Consider the following 18,724-nt stretch of genomic DNA (forward strand, 5'->3'; position numbering starts at 1 on the left):
AGACAACATTTTCATTGTCCCTGTACTCCAACGTACTAGTGCATATATGACAATAGACTTGACTTGACTGTGGGAGACCGCTTTGCGGGGCACCGGCAACGGCAACTTCTCCCGCCCAAATTGCGCAGTTGAAAGTGACCTGGAGCAGGGCCTTACATCACCCGGCGCGGCTTTAAATGGCCGCGGACTTGCTAGCGCCCGCCGGGGGCTTTGACTTTGACATCGGGAGAAGAATGGTGAGCAGGGGAGAGACAAGACTTTGCCTTCCATCACAGTGAGGAGGAGATTCACTGTGATGGATGTTTGTGTAAATTGTGTTGGTGTGTGTCTTGGTTCCTTTCTTGTCGTATGACTGCAGAAACCACATTTTGTTTGAATCTCATGTGAGGTTCAAATGACAAATAAATGGTATTGTATTGTATTGTATTGTATCATAGTCTTCCAGCGACTAACCCGTTTAGTTTAGTTTAGAGATACAGCATGAAAATAGACCTTTCGTCCTACTGAGTCGAGACCAACCAACAATCATCCATTCACACTAGTTCTATGTTATCTCACTTTTGCATCCGCTGCCCACACACCAGAGGCAATTGACAGAAGCCATAGCAAAGCCGTGGGGAGAAATTGACGAAGCCGTAGGGAGAAAACCGTAGCAAAAAAAACAGAGAAAACCGGAGTAAAAACCAGAGGAAACTCACACTGTCACAGGGAGAAAGTGCAAACTCCACACAAACAGCATCAAGGTCCGAATAAAACATGGGTCTTTGGAGCTCTACCAGCTGCACCACTGTAGCTCCCCAGTTAATGATGATTTGTGTATCTCTGCCAAGAGTCCTGCCAGAGGAGCAATGGTATATAAAATGAGGAGGGGTACGGATAGGATGGACTGCCGGAAACCTCAACCCAATATCAGAGGTACATAAAGCTACAGGACATGGATTCAGGGTAAGGGGGAGAGAGATTTTGAAGTGATCTGATGGGGGAACCTACTGTATTTCACCCTGAGTGGTGAGTAGCTGCAATGCACTGTTCAAAAGAGTGGTTAGAAACATAGAAACATAGAAACATAGAAGGTGACATGGTTGAAGCAGGTTAGCTGACAGCATTTGAGAAATATCTCAACAAGTGCTTGAATAGCCCCGGCAGTGACGAGGATGGACTAGATGCTGGGTGGTGGGATTAATGAACATGGAAGGTTTCGATGTGGTGGGCCAAATGGTCTGTTACCCAAGTTTACATCTTGATTACTCGATTTGTTTCAGGTTTGACTGAGAAACAGGTATCTTCAACAAAGAAAATCACTGAAAAGTTGGTGCTTTTTAATGTCGAGATTTAAAAACCTACTGCAAGGATTGGTGTTTGGACTAGCTGACTATTTTGTGAAACAGAGATTTATTAGCATTCAGTGATTAGATTTATGGTAGTCCATCACATAAAATTGCTGCATAAATCCCTGTGTATGTTTCCTTCATTTTAATGGCATGCCTTAAGACTGAGAATATAAGGGAGTTGTTGATAGAGCACTGGTATATGTCTACACCACTGATCCAACACGCTCAGAAAAAGGTGGTAATGGGCGGATGTGGTGTCATTTGCAATGTACGTTATAGCGAGATGCTTTTTTTCAGTTACAGTTTCCAACAAACTGACTTGAAATTAATTTTACAATCCTTTAACGAGGTAGGAAATGGTCCTTTACCGTTGCGGCACCAGGTTAGGTAATTTCCTTTCTTCGTTCCAAATTTTGGACTCGCCACCAAGAAAGTGAAGCAATCACAATTAGCTCTTTGTCACTGCGTGAGATGTTCAAAGGCTACATTTATACCAGTAGACTGAATTGCAACAAATTGTGTTCAGCAGCAGTTGTCCTGCCAATGCAATTTAAGTCAAATGCTTTTCTTTCTGCAAGCAGTTTATCAAAATATTCTTCGCAGGAATTTATTTGTCCAAATACATATCAATAAATGCAGGTCTGCAAAAGGGATGTGAAATCTGATCTTGTGCAGCACCACACTTTGCTTCAATGTTGTGGTAGCAAATAATATTGTGGTTTTAATAAAGTTTTTTTTTAATGGCCAAATGACCCTAAATATTTGTGTGTCATTTATTTTTGCTAAGCTGCTGTAATGTTTTAAATTTAAAAATTGAGCATGATGTAAATCACTGCCGGACAACAGTGATAGTGTTTCCACATCCAGGTTCTCATTTTCAAGCTCTTTTCTGAAGTGTTTTTCCCTTCCTGACTTGCAAAAGCTCTTGAGATGTTATCGAACCAAGAACCAAATCTACCACATTTGATCTCTAAATCAGAATTACAGAGGGATTAAAATTTATGGATGAACACCTGTAGGTAATAATATGCAGTCATTATCTTTGAAGATTCCACCCTTAGTTCCAACAGTAGAAGCAGACATAACTATTGAGAGTAATTGGAGATAAAGGGATTAAGAAAAGATAAAATGATCACCATAGTGGCTCTAATCTACTAAAGAATGTTTCTGAAGCTAAAATATGTCTGAAATCATATTAGTATGGCAAAAGGTTGAAGGCAAGCAGTTTTTTTGACTACCCATATTAACAGAGCTCTAGGGTACATGGGGGCACTTAGAAAAGATATACGGGCACAAAACTGACATGGAATAAGTAACGCTCACATAACTGCGTTCTCACCAAATCAACAAAGTAAAAAGATTACCATCCACGCTAAGCAGCAGATGGAGCATTCTCCTTTCTGAAGATAGACACAAAATGCTGGAGTAACTCAGCGGGACAGGTAACGTCTCTGGAGTGAAGGGATGGGTGACGTTTCGGTTTTTCCTACACATTCTCCTTATTTGGTGTGTTGCAAGTAAGAATTTCATTGATACATCTTGGATATATGACAATAAAACATGGATTCAGATTCTGCAGAAATTGGGCTTTGGATTGTTGGACTATTTTGTAAAACACAATTTTATTTGCATTCAATGATTAGGTTTCAAAACATAGAAACATAGAAAATAGGTGCAGGAGTAGGCCATTCGGCCCTTCGAGCCTGCACCGCCATTCAATATGATCATGGCTGATCAACTCGGTATCCTGTACCTGCCTTCTCTCCATACCCCCTGATCCCTTTAGCCACAAGGGCCACATCTAACTCCCTCTTAAATAAAGCCAATGAACTGGCCTCAACTACCTTCTGTGGCAGAGAATTCCAGAGATTCACCACTCTCTGTGTGAAAAATGTTTTTCTCATCTCGGTCCTAAAAGATTTCCCCCTTATCCTTAAACTGTGACCCCGTGTTCTGGACTTCCCCAACATCGGGAACAATCTTCCTGCATCTAGCCTGTCCAACCCCTGCAGAATTTTGTAAGTTTCTTCTTCAGACTGAGATTCAGGGATGCTGCCTGACTGGCTGAGTTACTCCAGCATTATGTGTAAGTCACGCAATAATGCTGCATAAATACGTGTGTATGTTTCCTTCATTCAAATGACAGGCCACAAGACTGAGAAATGGGCAATTATATTCCTTGTTTGTATGAAGCTCATCGAGTAAATACAGCAATAAATAAATGACAGGTGCAAATCAGCAATATGGTGCAAAGATTGCAATGCAATTTGAAAAGTTTAAAAAATAAATACTGAAGTACAATGTGTAGGAAGGAAGTGCAGATACTGGTTTAAACCGAAGATGGACACAAAATGCTGGGGTAACTCAACGGGTCAGACAGCCTCTATGGAGAAAAGGAATAGGTGACGTTTTGGGCCGAGACCGTCAGATTGACGACTAAACTTCAATAACAGAATAAGAAAGTGAGGTGGAGTTAACAGTAAAAGTATGTGTCAGCAGCTCCAGGAAGGGGGTGAGAAATAGGTTATTGGTCCAGGAGTCTAAGGGCAGTGGGGCAGAAGCTGGTCTTAAGTCTGGACAAATGGTCTTTCAAACTCACCTATCATCTCCCTGAAGATAGAAGAGAGAAAAGGGAATAGCCAGGGTGGAAGGCATCCTTGATATTTCCCAGCCCTACTGATACAACGCATTGTGGAGATGGACTGGATGGAGGTGAGTGACGAGACTGAGATTGGACTGGAGTGCGATGAACCACTCTCTGCTGCTTCAGGTGGTCAAGAGCAGAGCAGTTGCCACACTGGCTGAGATGTATCCTGCCAGAATACTCTCTGTAGAGCATCTGCAGCTTAACAGAGCCCTCGTAGACATGCCGAACCTTTTAGTTGTGGGTTCACATAGAGTAGAGCAAAAGGCTGAGCACACAACTTGAGGAACACCAGTTTCATTTTTTAGTTTAGAGGTCCAGTGTGGAGACAGGTCCTTTGGCCACCAATTACACACTGACCAGTGATTATACATTCACACTAGTTCTATCCTACACACTAGGGACAATTTACAGAAAGCAATTAACTTACAAACCTGCATGTCTTTGGAATGTGGGAAGAAACCGGACCACCCAGAGAAACCCCACGTGGTCACACAGGGAGAACGTGCAAACTCTGTACCGTCAGCACCAATAGTCAGGATTGAATCCAGATCTCTGGCGCTGTTATGCCCCTGTCCAACTTAAGAAACCTGAACGGAAACCTCTAGAGACTTTGTGCCCCACCCAAGGTTTCCGTGCGGTTCCCAGAGGTTTTTGGGAGTCTCCCTACCTGCTTCCACTACCTGCAACCTCCGGCAACCACCTGCAACCTCCGGGAACCGTACGGAAACCTTGGGTGGGGCACAAAGTCTCCAGAGGTTTCTGTTCAGGTCTCCTAAGTGGGACAGGGGCATAAGGCTGTAGGTCTACTGCTGCGCCACTGTGCCGCCCAGCATTGAGCATGGAGGAAACGTTATGACCAATTCGAACCAACTGAGGTCTGACCATGAGGAAGTCTAGAAGCCAGTTGCAGATAGAGGCCACAAGAACAAGGGCCAGGAGTTTAGAGCTGAATTTCTTTGCTATTATGGTATTTCGTGCATTCACAATATAAAATGAATGCATTCATGATTCAACCTCCAATGTTTCCAAAATAAAATTCCATGCTATTGTCTTCAACTAGCAGGCCGGAAAATGAATCGCAATGAATGACACGAAAGAATTGTTAATCATATTGAGCAGTTGGAATCAGCATGAGCTGATTCATCCTCCATCTGTTTTCACGTGGGCTTTGATTGCAGGTTGAAATGTCAGAATGATAAATGAGATTTTCTCCACGCTTGTGCCAGATGTTAACAAATGTTATTTACTGTTTGGACTCCCATGATCTAATTTTGCATTTCAATATTATCAAGGACTTAAAAGCCAACATTCACTGGGATATAACCCACATGATTATATCAGGAGTGATATTCCGGAGCTCTTTGGTAATAGAATTTGCAAATTTAAGGGGGAGCTTTTGAAAGGGGATAGGTGAGCATAAGTGGGTGAAAGTGGAACCCAGACTCTAAATATTAAGGGTTTAATTTTCACAGTGGGTTCAAATTCAACTAATAAGTTCATATCACAGTGTGTATGCTGATAGAAGTGTATCAAATTATGAGATGCATAGATAGGGTAGACGGTCAGAATTGTTTTTTTTCCCAGGGTAGAAATGTCAAAGATTAGAGGCCAGAGCTTCAAGGTGAGAGAGAGAAAAAGTTCAATGGAGAAAAGTGGGACGATTTTTTTTTACACAGAGGGCAGTGGGTGACAGGAAAGTGCTGCCAGTGGTGGTAGATGTGATAGTGGCATTTAAGAGGCTTTTAACAAGGCACATTGATATGCAGGGAATGGGGGGTTATGGATCATGTACAGTAGAAGAGATTAGTAAAACTTTGCACCTGGTTCAGAATGGATATTATGGGCAAGGACATTAAGTCAAGCGTTTTTTGCAGGAACTTGACATTTGCCCCATGTATCTATCCTATCTCCTATGCGCTCTCCTTAGATCCCCATAAACATCAGGTGCAGATCTGCTAAAGCTGCACAGTTACCAGAGAGAGTTCAAACATCATAAAAAGGCCCAAGAAAGGATATATCAATGTGCCATGCTTTCAACATTAAAGATTTCTTAATGCTGTTGAAAATTTATTACAAGCCTCCAGAGTAATTGTGCTGATTATGAGTGGGATCAGTTACAAACATGAAACATTAAAAATATGGAAAGGAAGGGAGTAATTGCTCTGCGAATATTTGATGTCTGACTGAAGAGGAATCTCTGGGTAATACACAGCCATGCATTAGCTGAGGGTTGCAATGGAAACGAGAATTTGCTCCTGGTGGGCTCAGTGGCCTTTACTCTCTTTCCTCTAAAGGTAAACTTGCGAAGATTGGAATTGGACGCTGGAGTAATCCACTCTGCCATTCAGAGAGATTTTGGCTGACTCTGTGCCTCAGGTTAACCTTCTGATCCCACCCTTATGTCTCCTGATGCTAATGGTTGTCATAAATCTATCATCCGTATCCTGAAATACACTCAGTGACTGAAGACCCACAATCTTCCGAAGGTAGAGAATCCTAATTAATCTCAACCTCTTGCATTAAGAAACTACTCCTTATTTCAGTCAGAAGTGGCTAGTCCCTTAAATCGAGTCTAGAGCCTCTTGTCCTCAAACTAAAGCCCCTCATCTTGTGATCATGGTTCCATATCCGAAGATCCTGACCCCTTTTCCTAACTCGTTGGACATCTGCAACGTGACTACACCTCTGGATGAAACATCGACTTTGTCAATCTCTCTCAGAGTCTTACAGGACATGATGAGAAACCCCTTGTTCTTGTAAACTCCAGGGATGTATAGGTCAATGTAGCTCAAAGTGCACCAAACTGCTCATCCCAGGAATTAATCCAACATTTGGGGTCTCGGATTCTGCGGACTCACCATATGAGTTTCAATTGTGAATCTGCCCGCTTGCGTCAGAGGATTTGGTCAATCGTCTGATTTGGTCGAGGTTCAAAGACATCTTCAGTGCTTTCTGAACCTCACCACTGCGCATCGGTGTCGACGAGAACTATCGCTGAAGCAACAAAAGTCAGCATGAACAAGGGTTTTGCAAACTCCCCTCACAATCACTGCACCAAGCTCAACAAAAGCTGCTTCTTGTGATGACTGAAGTGAAATCAAACCTCATTTCTCGACTTCATTGGATCTGCTGTTTGCTCCTTCACCCACCTTCAAATGGAGACCATGACTGCTATCTCATTTAAATTTGAAAATTTGAAAAGATCAATTTTACTTTTACTGGCAAAGTGGTCTAAATAAAGAGTGAAACCGATCTTAAAGGAGATAAAAGTACACTAGGAAAATCCTGCATAGAGTAACTCTGACGGGTCCAGCAGTTCAGAAGGGACACCATCCACTTCCCTCTAAAATTAGTCGCAGACTTAGGCCGAGCATTGTAAATCCAGTACTTATGATATCAGGTATGTCACTTCACGCCATTACAGGTACATGTCTTCTCTTGATATTTCAACAACAATCCCACAATCTAAGATCTTCAAACAATATTAGCACACCACAACTGGATAACCCTGATGTCCATTTTATATTCCCTCAGTGACCTTTGGTTGTGTCCTTATGCACTTCTCTACACAGTCCTTCTGCAAATGAAGAGCACGAAGGGCATAGCCGCAAAATAAAAGGACGTACCTTTGGAAAGGAGATGAGGAGGAATTTATTTCGATGGTGGTGAATCTGTGGAATTCATTGCCATAGACGGCTGTGGAGGCCAAGTCATTGGGTATTTTTAAGGCAGAGACTGGCAGATCCTTAATTGGTAAAAGGGTGTCAGGGGTTGTGGGGAGAAGGCAGGAGAATAGGGTTTTGAGGGCAAGATGGATCAGTCATGATTGAATGGCAGACTAGACTCGATGGGCTGAATGGCCTATCTGCTCCTATGGCTTGTGAACCTATCAAGGGAAAACCAAATGAGTTATGTGCTCTCCCAATGTGGGTATGGCCTTGTGATGTTAGTTATGGTTCTGTGTCATGTAATCTCCTGAGTCACGATCCGTATCTCCTTTCTGGAACTGAATAAACTGACACACAAAGGTACTTCATTTTATTATTTACACCATCACTCTTGCAATGAAGCAAATGCTGGAAATACTCGTCAGATGGATTGGATGGAGGATGTGGAAAGAGAAACAGAGTTAACGTATCAGATCGAAGATCCTTTATCAGAACTTGTGGCAACGTCTAAAAAACCAGCAGCTTCTGTAAACTCACACTTGAAAACATTTGAAGCAACAAACCAAGACTAGCAGGTATCATGCCAGAATTCTTAAACGGGTGCACAGCCATTATTCCTTAAGACAAATATGGTACAGGGCCAGTAATTATCTCTCAGTCAACATTCCTAAAAAGGATCGGTCTCAGAATTAACACATTATTAGCAAGACAGCTGTGTTCCTGCAATAGTGGAGACTATTCTACTTACAAGGTACGTCACCGGTTGCCAAATTGATGTTAGAAACACCGCATATATGGATAATTTTTCAGAATACTAAGCTTGGCCCGAGAGCCAGATACATTCCTTGTCAGAGAAGATACATCTATCAACTTGAATCTTGGATATGTCACCCAGAGTCTAGCCGGGAATGGAAATTCAGCGACACTAGCCAACTGCTCAGTACATCAGGGGCTGGCTATCGGGGCATTTCGGGGTTGGAAAGAATAAGTTGTCGTCAACTGCCCAGTGAAAGTTACTCTCCAGACAACGTGGTCCAAGTTCCCCCACGGTGTTCCAAAAAGCTTGGAAGGACTAATGATCAAACCTGGGCCTGAGAAAGTCTGATAAGCACAAGGTGATGCGCATTGGGAGGTCAAATCAGGGGAGGACAGCCATAGTTACTTCATGCACCATTGACACTGAAATAGGTGTGATTTATATCAGTCTTCTATTATGTAATGTTAAGGAAAGCACCGTGACGCAATTGTACTTCTAGACAATGGTGTGATTTTGTTGCCTTTGTGCAGAGGTCCCAAGTCTCTTGATTTTCTCAATGATGCGGTTACAATGAGGTATTTTAACAACTCATATAACCCTTGGTAGCACACAGCTTATTGTATTGAGACATTAAATCAACCCAGGGTACGATTCCAGCAATTACACATGCATCTTGGCTAACCCCCTGCCTGATTCTCTAGGGTCAGTTGATAGGCTTCCAACTTGAGCACATTGCCTACGCAGTGCAGTCATGAAGTCTGGTGTCGGCCCGGAAACCCACACTAACCACAGGAATCATCCAAACCTACCTCATCACTTCTTTTTGGAAAAGGCTCAATTAAAAGATGGGTTTACTGTAAGTTTCCCTTTCTCTCAGATGGTCGACGGGTCAGTTCCATGTTGCCTCCCCAGGCAGAAACAACCTGGATTCTAGACTAGAAAGTACATATTGCAATTGTTCAAGTTTCCGTTTGCATCGGGAAGGACTAATGATACAACCTGGGCCTGATAAAGTCTGATAAGTGTGAGGTGGTGCACTTTTGAAGGTCAGATAACAGTAGGACATACATGGTAGAGTCCTAAGGAGCATTGAGCAATGGGGGGGGGGGGGGTTGAGGTACTGGCCCAAGGGTCCTTGAAAGTGGCAACACAGGTATATATGGTGGTGGAGAAGGCATATAGGATGCTGGCTTTCACGAGTTGGGACAGAGAATATAAGTGCAAGGATATATGGTACAGCTTTGTAATACATTGGTGAGGCTACAGCTGCAATATTGTGTCCCTCAGTGGGTCCTCCATGGGCACAGCCCTCCCTCCCATTGAAGCATCTACCTGATGCTCTGCCTCGAGCAGGCACCATCTATCATCAAGGATCCACGCCATCTGAGCCGTGCCCTCTGCTCACTGCGACCATCAGGCAAGAGGTACTGAAGCCCGAAGTCCCACACCATCAGGTTCAGGAACAGCTACTTTCCTACAATTAATAGGTTCTTGAACTGACCTGCTAATCCCACCTCAGCCGTAGACCCTCTTCTACTCTGCCATGGACTTGTTTTCTCTCTAATTGTGCTCTGTACTAATGTCTTGTTTTCTACACTTTTTACTTTTTACCAGAATTTTTTGCAGAATTTATGTAAAGTTTACATACTATTTGTTTTTGTGTGTTTGTCTGAGTCTATGTGCCTGTAATAAGGAAGAATGTTTTCACCCAGAGGGTGGTTGCAATCTGGTGGGCGCTGCCTGAGAGGAGTGAAGGCAGAGACTCTCACAACATTTAAGAAACACCTGAATTGTTTAGGGATTGGAGACTTGAGACCAAGTGATGATAAATGTGATTAGTGCACATGGGTACTTGGTGGTTAGCATGGACATAGTGGGCTGAAAACCTGTTTCCATGCTATATGAATCCAGGACTCTATGACCTGACTCAACCAACTGAGTTCCCACTGCCCTCCAGGGATATCCATGACCATAGCCTGATTTGGTTGGGCATTTGTCTATTAGTCCATGTTCATAAGTGATGGGAGCAGAATTAGGCCATTCGGCCCATCAAGTCTACTCTGCCATTTAATCATGGCTGTTCTATCTCCCCCTCCCAACCCCATTCTCCCGCCTTCTCCCCATAACCCCTGACACCAGCCAGCTTGCCATCTTGGCCTGCAGGAATTGTCATTGCTTCCATTTAGCTAAGTCCTCAGTGTTGTCAGCTTGTTCACCCACCACCAAGCTCCCCTCATCCTCACGACTTACACTCGGACATACCTTTCACAATGAAAACAAAATAACTGTACAGGCCGCTGATTCACACCGATCAACACCAGCCTCTGGAACTAAAATTACACAGCAGTGTGTTGTAACATTAGAACTACAGTCAGTGATGCCTTTGTTAAAAGCTCACTTGCGGAGGGGAAGAATTCTGAAAGTAATTGCAGGAGGATAATAATTCAATTAAAATCCACCCAGCAAATTCTATTGCTCCAGTGGACTAGTAAAAGTAGGTTCAAATAATAATTCTAATCCTCTTGAAAATAGCTCAAGCCATATTGCTTTGTCCAGGAAAAGATTACAGCACTGTATCCAATTAACTCCAGGTGGGATTGTTAATTTTGGTTTGGTAAATTACGTTTAAACATGGTGTTTATGCCAAACTAGGACAGTTTGACTGAAACATGACTTATTACCAAACCCAAAGCATCCTAGGAAGTAGTGTGTGGTTTGTTTCGTTTTCTGTGAGTATCCGGCAGCCTTTACTTAATCATTTTATTAATGATTTTCAATCGTTTAGTTTAGAGATACAGCGCGGAAACAGGCCCTTCGTGCCACCGAGTCCGCACCGACCAATGGTCCCCGCACACTAACACTATCCTACATACACAATTGCTTTTACATTTATATCAAGCCAAATAACTTGTAAACCTGTACGTCTTTGGAGTGAGGGAGAAAAACGAAGATCTTGGAGAAAACCGACGCAGGTCACAGGGAGAACGTACTAACTCCATACAGACAAGCACCCATAGTCAGGATCGAACCTGGGTTTCTGCCGCTGTAAGGCAGTAACTCTACTGCTACACCACCGTGCCACCCTGCGCATTCAGAGTACAACTTAATAGTTCATTGATTTACAACTAATATTTTCATGCAGATCTAGATTTATCTGTTGCCATGTGCACAATGGCCACTGGTGGGACAAACTTTTGATATATGTTCATGCTCCAAACAACACTTGCTCTTTGCATTAATTTGTTTTTCTGCTTCAAATCTCATATGAATTATATTTTTAGCAACTTTCTCTTGGGAAATCAGTGGTGAGTAATGCCTCATTAATTGGACATCCTTGGTTAATGCTGCAGTCTAGTGCTAATGGAGAGAGAATGCCAAAGGTTCTGACCCAGATGCATTGAAGTGCTGGTAATTTATCTGCAAGTTCCCAAGGTATTTCTGTCCTTGTTCTTCATAGCAAACCTCATGAGGCACCTGGTGATATGGTGTCAGTGTGCTGCAGTGTATCCTGCAAATGGTGCTCCCTACAGTTGCGGCAATAAAGCAGTTGAATGTTACATTGGTTTATGAATCAAGCACTTTGAGTTTTATGCGGCTGCACTTGTCCAGGTGAAGTTTGTGCTCACTTGGGAGTGAATGAGCCCAGAACCCACGCTCTCACAAGTTTAGAAGAATGAGAGATGATCCCATTGAGTCGTACAAAATTCTTACCTGGCTTGCCAGGGTACTAGCAGAGTTGATGTTGCCCCTGGCTGGGGTCTAGAACCAGGAGCCACCGTCACAGAATTAAGGGGTTAGCTATTCAGTACCAAGATGAGGAGAAATTACTTCCGCCTGTGAGCCATGAACCATTGCAAATCTCTGGCTAAGAGGTTTGATGGAGGGTCAGTCACTGAGAGAGCGCTTGAGTGAATTTTGGATATCAATGATAAGTGAAGGACGCGTTAGAGAGGTAAAACATCTGCCGTGAAAGGGGCAGCACGGTGGCACAACAGTAGAGTTGCTGCCTTACAGCACCAGACGCCCGGGTTTGAGCCTGACTACGGGTGCTGTCTGTATGCAGTTTGTGCTTTCTCCCTGGGACTGCGTGGGTTTCCTCCGGGTGCTCCGGTTTCCTCCCTCATTCCAACGTCGTGCAGATTTGGCTCATCTGTAAATTGTCCCTAGTGTGTAGGACATGGAACTAGTTAATGGGTAATTGATGGTCAGTGTGGACTCGGAGGGCCGAAGGGCCTGTTTCCTTGCTGTATCTCTAAACTAAACTAAAATGATAGTGAATGGTGAAGCAGGTGTGAGGGTTGGTCCTAGTTCTTAATTCTGGATGTTGAAAGGACATTGTGGGGGGTGGAGGGGTGGGGCAATCAGAACTTTGATGTCAAAAAGTCCAGTTAACGATCAGTGATTACACCCAAGATGTTAATCTTTGGGGATCCAGTAGGAATAATGGGACCTCAGAAAGTCATTGTCTGTTTCATGAGAGTTGAGTGTTAACTGCTCGTTGTTAGCACAATTCGTTGTCCAAGTTGTTCAAAAGGGAGGGAGAGAGAAAACGGGGAATTACAGACTAGTTAGTCTAACGTCGGTAGTGGGGAAACTGCTAGAATTAGTTATTAAAGATGGGATAGCAGCACATTTGGAAAGTGGTGAAATCATTGGACAAAGTCAGCATGGATTTATGAAGGGTAAATCATGTCTGACGAATCTTATAGAATTTTTCGAGGATGTAACTAGTAGAGTGGATAAGGGAGAACCAGTGGGTGTGTTATATCTGGACTTTCAGAAGGCTTTCGACAAGGTCCCACATAAGAAATTAGTATACAAACTTAAAGCACACGGTATTGGGGGTTCAGTATTGATGTGGATAGAGAACTGGTTGGCAGACAGGAAGCAAAGAGTAGGAGTAAACGGGTCCTTTTCACAATGGCAGGCAGTGACTAGTGGGGTACCGCAAGGCTCAGTTCTGGGACCTCAGCTATTTACGATATATATTAATGATTCGGACGAGGGAATTGAATGCAACATCTCCAAGTTTGCGGATGACACGAAGCTGGGGGGCAGTGTTAGCTGTGAGGAGGATGCTAGGAGGCTGCAAGGTGACTAGGATAGGCTGGGTGAGTGGGCAAATGCATGGCAGATGCAGTATAATGTGGATAAATGTGAGGTTATCCACTTTGGTGGCAAAAACAGGAAAGTAGATTATTATCTGAATGGTGGCCGATTCGGAAAGGGGAAGATGCAACGAGACCTGGGTGTCATGGTACACCAGTCATTAAAAGTAGGCATGCAGGTGCAGCAGGCAGTGAAGAAGGTGAATGGTATGTTAGCATTCATAGCAAAAGGATTTCAGTATAGGAGCAGGGAGGTTCTGCTGTAGTTGTACAGGGTCTTGGTGAGACCACACCTGGAGTATTGCGTACAGTTTTGGTCTCCTAATCGGAGGAAAGACATTCTTGCCCTAGAGGGAGTACAGAGAAGGTTCACCAGACTGATTCCTGGGATGTCAGGACTTTCATATGAAGAAAGACTGGATAGACTCGGTTTGTACTCGCTAGAATTTAGAAGATTGAGGGGGGATCTTATAGAAACTTACAAAATTCTTAAGGGGTTGGACAGGCTAGATGCAGGAAGATTGTTCCCGATGTTGGGGAAGTCCAGAACATGGGGTCACAGTTTAAGGATAAGGGGGAAATCTTTTAGGACCGAGATGAGGAAAACTTTTTTCACACAGAGTGGTGAATCTCTGGAATTCTCTCCCGCAGAAGGTAGTTGAGGCCAGTTCATTGGCTATATTTAAGAGGGAGTTAGATGTGCCCCTTGTGGCTAAAGGGATCAGGGGGTATGGAGAGAAGGCAGGTACAGGATACTGAGTTGGATGATAAGCCATGATCATATTGAATGGCGGTGCAGGCTCGAAGGGCCGAATGGCCTACTCCTGCACCCATTTTCTATGTTTCTATGTTTCAGTGCACGATCGTGGATCAATTGCAAACATCAAACAACAGCAAGGAAACATCAGTAAATTAGATTAGATTAGATTAGATTCCTTTATTGTCATTTAGACCTTTCGGCCTGAACGAAATTATGTTGCCTGCAGTCATACACAGAACCAATAAAAACAAAACATACAATAAACACAAATTAAACATCCACCATAGTGAGTTCACCAAGCACATCCTCACTGTGATGGAGGCAAAGTCTTAGTCTCCGTCTCTTCCCTCCTTGTTCTCCCTCTGCGCTGAGGCGATCGATTCAGGCCGGAGATGCCGCCCTCCAGTCCAGCGGACCTCCGTGGTGATGTCGCCGCCCCCGAAAGCCGGAACGCCGTCTCCAGCTCCAGGCCGCTGCCCCAGCTCCGGGGTCCCGCAGTCTCCGCTCCAGGCTGCTGCCCCAGCTCCGGGTCCCGCAGTCTCCATTCCAGGCCACTGCCCCAGCTCCGGGTCCCGCAGTCTCCGCTCCGGGTCCCGCAGTCTCCGCTCCAGGCCGCCGCCGAAAGCCAGAACGCCGCACCAGCAAGTCGGGCCACCGCCGCCCCAGCCCCGAAGACGGCCAGCCTCTCGTTGGTAAGTCCTGGCTGGCTCTGCCTCCGGAGCCTCGGGGTCGGTCGCAGGTTGGAGGCCGCCAGCTCCGCCATTAGGCTTCAGCGCAGATGGAGGCAGAGAAGGGGGATACGACACACGAAAAAGTCGCATTCCCCCGAAGGAAGAGACAGAGAACATGTTTCACCCCCCCCCCCAACACAACCTAACAAACTAAAACTTAACCAAAACAAGACAAAAAAAACAACAGAAAAAAGTAAATGGCAGGGTTATTCCATTCTCCACACAGTCCTGAGGTACAAGCCACCAAGCATCATTGGTAGGTAATACGCTCTCATTCAATGATTCAATGAGTCAATAATATGTTATTGTCACAAGTAGCTAGGTACAGTGAAATGCTTTGTTTTGCATACAACCTGGTTAAATTATACAACACCCGAGGGTCGGCACGTTTCTGCATCAACAAAGACAGCAGCAATCAGACTAAAAATAGTGGACTGGCTGCATATTCCCAATAAACATGGTTCCATGTTGCTGCTGCACTGACACACACAGATCGCTGGATGCTTGGACTGCACCTCCATCGTCTGGATCCCAGCATGAAGAAGTTGGCATGCCACAGGACCCAACAGGATCCGTTTCCTCATTGTGTAAAATGGCACTTCCTGACCAAGTCATGGCTTGTCGACCTCCACACTAGAAGCTCACCTCAGGTGCGGCCTCATCCACACCCTTTATGGCGGTTCTCCCTTGACATCCCAACCCCAAACCCCACATCTGCCCACTCTGGAACGTCTTGACGTACATTGGTTGGTCGTTTGGCATGGCCTGTTTGTGTTTGTTATTGTCTACGAGTATTTAGTTGTGAAATAGAACAATGTACAATTTTCCCATTGAAAGTTAACGCCAGGGGGTGGCAGTGGTTCATTAGTGACATTCGCCTTCACACCACATGTGTAAAGTCACAATGAAATACTTTGGAGAGACAATTGTCGTTTCCAGACATAAATTCACAAAGCACTGTAGTCTGGATCGCACTTATAAAACAATACAAATAGAAAGAGCCCTTGGGAGACTTGACCACTTATACTAATTAGTTGTAACAACATCTAAACTATGTTCCTTCAGCACCATTATGACTCTGATAGATTTTACCTCTGGTTTCGGGTCTCATCAACAGTACTCCTTAGAAGCGATTCTTCATGACAAGCTGCAGATGTCAGACGACAGCATTTGCTAAAGTCCTCAAAAATGTCTTGAGTCAATCCTTGGATGCATTATTTCTCAGAGACTGAAATCTATGAACTAAGTCTCTACTGAGATCTGATCCAAAACTTACTGAATGAACTGCATCCAAGTAAAACTCCAAATACTTCCTTTCACCTTAAAATGTTGCCACTAATTTTCAGAAACAATTGGCTGCATGTAGGATGATAAGCCAACAATATTTCTCAAGTCCTTCATTTCACAAATGCAGCTTTCCTATGGAGCCAATATCTATTTAGATCCTTCTCAGAGGTGGATCCCCAGGGCACTTTCCTTTGTTGCAAAGAAGCTCTATAATGTTCCTATAATTTAAGATGCCTGTCAATGTCTGGGCTGAAGCACACAGATGTAATTGGACAATTAGCGGTGCAATTGTAAGATAGGTCCAGGCAGTGCGGTTAGATTTTTGCCTTTGATCTTCACAATTCAAATTTCTGCTCAAACTAGTAGTTTCTCTCACGCACTTTTTCCCTTATCCTCAGTCACAAGAGAAGGTCATGAGATCCTCTTGTACATTCATTCAAACTGGCACCGGCATGTGTAAGAGAAAACCTAACAAAGCTACAGTAAGTATGGGGATATTTCTGCAAATAGTTGAACATGATATATCAAAACACCAATAGGAATAGATTGTTCTATGAAATATTCTTATTTTTTGCTAAGACCTCACAATGTGGGTTGAGATTGCCGTGCTTGTTGTTATTGCGAACTTTACACGCCGCAGTAAGGTGAGAGGCACAAGGGAATCAAGGGAAATGGAGTTTGAGTTATCTGGAGGCACTGAAAATAGGATGTCCTATACCACGGAGGAGAAGTGCAGAGAATAGAAGTATGGGACCTATCCATGTGGAGTGCCAGTGGGCTGCTGCACTATAATGTGTGCCATTGTAATGAGCAGTTCCCCCGACTTTGCTCCAACAGAGACAGTGTATGAGCAACGAGAATATCTCAACACCCAAGGAACTGCAGATGCTGGAATCTTGAGCAAAACACAAAGTGCTGAAGTAACTCAGCAGGTCAGGTTGAAAAGGACATATAGGAGATGTTTCGGGTCGGAACCCTTCTTCAGACTGATTATATAACGGGGGGGAGAAAGCTGGAAAAGAGATGGGAACAAGATAAAGCCTGGCAAGTGGTAGATGGATACAGGTGAGGAGGGGGTGGGTTGATTGTCATGAGGGTGGACAAAACCTAGAGATGAAAAGGAGACAAAAGGGATGTCAGATAAAGAGAGAAGTGGGTGAAATGTAAAGCCAGAGGGAGGGATAGAGGTGGAATGGCAATAGGGGTTGCGTACTGACGTGGAAATTGTATTAGATGTGCAGGTGTGACTTCCTCTGGGAAACTGCTCCCTTTTCTGGAGAGATGCACATTGAAACAGAAAAGATCATAACTACGTTTCACTTTGCCCAAAGTTTACGTTCAATTGCATAGCCGTCAAATCAAAGATTGAATTTGTGGACCTATGTGTGCTTACTCCAAACCTGACAGGAATGTAGACAATAAGAATGAAGAAACAATTTCTGGAAGGATGCAAGCAGGATATTATTGGTTAACAAAACCTTTATCCAGCTTCACTTGAACATTGTGATCACTTGGATGGTGCAGCAGTAGAATTGCTGCCTTGCAACGCTTGCAGTGCCGGAGACCCGGGTTTGATCCGACTATAGGTGCTGTCTGTACATAGTTTGTACGTTCTCCCATGGATTTTCTCCGACATCTTCGGTTTCGTCCCACACTCCAAAGACGTACAGGTTTGTAGGTGAATTGGCTTTGATAAGTGTAAATTGTCCCTCGTGTGTGTAGGATAGTATTAGTGTGCAGGGATCGCTGGTCGGTGCAGACTCGGTGGGCCGAAGGGCCTGTTTCCATGCTGTATCTCTAAACTAAGCTAAAGGATGAGCAAAGAAGGTAGGCACGGGTGTGGTGGGCCAAAATGCCTGTTTCTGTGCTGCACAACTTTGACCTTTTGACTCTATTGCCAGCAGTTTCATTTTGACCAGAAGCAACTCCGCTAAACTTGATTGCAGCCGCGAAATTCCCTGAAATGTCGCCACAGTCATTCCCTGTAGGTAAGCTGCCAACTTTAACTTTGACAGATTGAGCAGTGTCTTCCATATGTGATAGATCCTTGTCTGGTTTGGATACTCTGCCAGGAATGAGGTTAACACACAAGAATCTTACTGATTCAACAACTAAAAATGTTCCAATGTTGAAAAAAACAAAGTGGTCACCTCTTCTCAGAAGTGCAAGGCATTGGGAATTCTTTGATAAGGATCCAATTCCCATGGTTTCCATTGTGCAGTGTTGATAACCACATCAGGAGAGGCATACTTGATCTCATCTTTCCGTAACACACTATTCTCTGCTTCCCATAGTACACCTTCTTAAGCCTGAAGCACCAAAGGGAAATGGCAAAACCATTATCTCTAAGTCTGGATGGCAAAGGTAGATGGGGAACTGGGAGGGACTGGGGGTGCATATTGGAGAAGAGAAGACAGTGGGTTGTGGATGATGTT

General features: G+C 44.0%; 1 protein-coding gene across 1 annotated transcript in view; it reads left to right on the forward strand.

Annotated features, from left to right (window-relative positions):
- The first annotated feature begins 2,593 nt into the window (after window positions 1-2,593).
- Window positions 2,594-18,724, forward strand: part of LOC129711937 (tubulin beta chain) — a 248,856-nt gene continuing 232,725 nt past the window's right edge. The window contains exon 1 of the mRNA XM_055659978.1: window positions 2,594-2,600. The gene's annotated coding sequence lies outside the window, so the exon portion shown is untranslated. The remainder of the gene's footprint in view (window positions 2,601-18,724) is intronic.

This window comes from Leucoraja erinacea, chromosome 31 (genome assembly GCF_028641065.1).
Source record: "Leucoraja erinacea ecotype New England chromosome 31, Leri_hhj_1, whole genome shotgun sequence".
NCBI classification, from domain to species: domain Eukaryota; kingdom Metazoa; phylum Chordata; class Chondrichthyes; order Rajiformes; family Rajidae; genus Leucoraja; species Leucoraja erinaceus.